Below are 2735 nucleotides of genomic sequence, written 5' to 3' on the forward strand. Positions count from 1 at the left end.
AACACTTGAGACTAAAGAAAATATGTGTCTTGACTAGGAAGTAAATTACTTGACTAGAGGTTGAATTGACTGGACTGCAAGCTTTATGAAGTCTGGGACATTTTGTTAACTGCTACATCCCATTGCTTGGTAGAGTGCAGAGCACATGGCAGAAGTTTTGTAAAATTTTGTTGAATGAATAAATTGGACAGGGTCACATAGGTAACAGCAGAGTCAAATGAGAATTGCAGTCTTCCATTTCGCAGCTCAATAATTTGATCCACTGTGTATAGACTGTATGTCACATTGTTATCAATGTTCTGTGAATAATTCAGTATGTGGCACAAGGCATAAAAGGTCATGGGCATATGGTAGAATTAAATATTTTAAGGATTTACCTTTTCTTCTGTTTTGTAGCAGTTACTAGCCATTATATACATAAATCAAACATGGAATATTTGGGTTGCCATCAAGCTTATATTGATCTTAATATATTTTTGTAAATATAGGTATTTTAAAAATCAACAAAGTTGGCCTTATCTGAGCTTCCACAAACTAGTTTTGTCTTTGGTAGTTAAAATATTTTGTCAATTTCTTCAGTAATAGAATATATATTCAGGTTTGTCTTTATTTCCCATTAATTAAATGATGAAAGATAAAAGCTTAAAAAATTAATTGCTAATGTGTCCTATATGCAACCACTAAAATCAGAGAGAGCACTGCCACTGAAAGATTACATCACTCAAGAATTCATTCAACATTCATCAGCCTCACCTTAGGGATAGGTGGCTCTGTTTACATATTTGCAGATTTGCATACGAATGCCGTGAACAAGATTTCAAAAATGTTTATGATCCTATGACCACCTTAATTATGAATCCTCAACTAGATATCTGTGAAATCTTTACCTAATGTGGTCATACTTTTTTCTACCAGGTCCTTCATGTAGTTCTGTATACAAGGAGACACTAAGACATGTGAAATTCCAGTTTGGGTGCCCCCGTCTCCCTCCCTCGAATCCTGATCCAGTGGCTGTGAATGCCAGAATGAGCTTGGGATGGTAGGGTGCCTGGTCATGGGGAAGCTGCTGTGGTCGGGCTGGCACATGAGGAAAGGGGAAGGTTTCACTTCTTCACAATCTGAATGACGTCGTAGTCCTTCAACAGATGATCTTTTCCCACTTTTTGAGAATTCTGTTTCACAGAGAGACCCCAGAGCAGGGCATATTAAAGTTCTCTGATGATATTTTTGTAAATCTTCATGCAGAAATCCTCTACGGTGGTCTTAGGGTAAGGCAGCACCAATAGGGATGTGTAATCTGGTCACTGGCCTGTGGATTTGGTATAAATCAAAACGAGTTTCAGATAGTCCCAGATCTTTTCCAACAGGTCATCAAAATTCCAGCAGTGATGGACAGAGATGGATAGTGAGGCACCTGACAGGTGATATCCAGTTCCTCAGTGGAGATCTGATCAATCTTATTTAACACACAGATACTGGGGATATAAACCGTTTTCTGCCACCACATCCATCAATGAGGTCACATGATGTGGCATCAATATGCAGAGTTCCATCAGCAATGTGAATTTTGTATTCAGCCACAATACTCTTCAGTTTCAGTATCCAGCTCACTCTGAGGACAAGTGACCGTGAGATTAACGCCTCCCTTATCCTTTTTCTTACAGCCAATGTTATGGGGTTTGCTGTTCAAGCCAGAGCCATAGCCTTCCAGCTCATTTTGGATGATCTTCTTATGTCCGAAGGGTTTCAGAACAATCAGGATCAAGTTACACATATGGACCAATGCAGTGACTTGACAGCCTCTACCTTTCCCATCCTTGGCACCCTCATTGATACCCAGGAGATCCAGGAGCTGGATCTTGGCACCTTGTATCTGATGACACCAGGCACAGTAGTCCAAGTAGTGAAATCACAGGCCACCACTTTGGAATATATTCCTGCCAGGTTACTAAGCCGTGTTGACTTCCCCACAGATGAAAATCCAAAAGCCCAATTCGAGTATCACCTCTCTTGGCCATATCAAAACTTTGCACTGGATGACGACGATGACCACCACCACCATCACCACCACTTCCACCCTATGGGGTAATGTGTTCTCTGACAACCTTAGCAAGGCAAGCCTTAAGCATCTGCAGGTGCCTTATTCTTTTGAGTCCGAGCCATCTCCACTTCGATCCCTGAGATCTTGGCTCAGGTGCTGCTCATGGTGGCAAGTCCCGGGGATGGGAGCTGAAAGGTGCGGAGGCCTCCACCCTGACTGCCTAGCAACACACACCTGCCGTGGGTCTGCCATGGCCACCAGGTGCTACTGCAAGCGTGTTACTTCCTACTTCTCGCGAGAGAGTTCAGCCTGAGACTTTTCCCAGGACGTACAGCATGGAGCAGCCTCTTCTCCCTGAGCCACTTTAACTTTTCCCCCCCGTCTTTTCTTTATTCGGGTATGGGCTGCGTTGTTCAGCATGGAGCTCTGTGCAGGCCCCAATGTGTACACAGGTATATACTGTCAGCTAAACTGCACACTGAGTAAACCAAAGCAGCAGGAGGAGTTCCTTGAAAGGGTTTCCACCTGCCGGCCAAGACACTCAAGGCACAGGAGCAACGAGTTTGAGTTGCTAACAGACTAAGGTGTTTCTTATGGGGTAAATGCAGAAGTGTTTTGGCTATTTCAGCTGATTGGCTACCTAGAGGTCTTCTTTTTTGGACTAGGGTCGCTGAGTCAGAGAAGCAAGGAGTCC

At 43.2% G+C, this 2735-nt stretch overlaps 1 pseudogene; it reads right to left on the reverse strand.

The window, feature by feature from the left end:
- Positions 1 to 1103: 1103 nt before the first annotated feature.
- LOC109372573 (developmentally-regulated GTP-binding protein 1 pseudogene) lies at positions 1104 to 2205 on the reverse strand (annotated as a pseudogene).
- Positions 2206 to 2735: the final 530 nt, after the last annotated feature.

The sequence above is a fragment of the Hipposideros armiger genome, unplaced genomic scaffold (assembly GCF_001890085.2).
Source record: "Hipposideros armiger isolate ML-2016 unplaced genomic scaffold, ASM189008v1 scaffold_645, whole genome shotgun sequence".
Taxonomy (NCBI): Eukaryota; Metazoa; Chordata; class Mammalia; order Chiroptera; family Hipposideridae; genus Hipposideros; species Hipposideros armiger.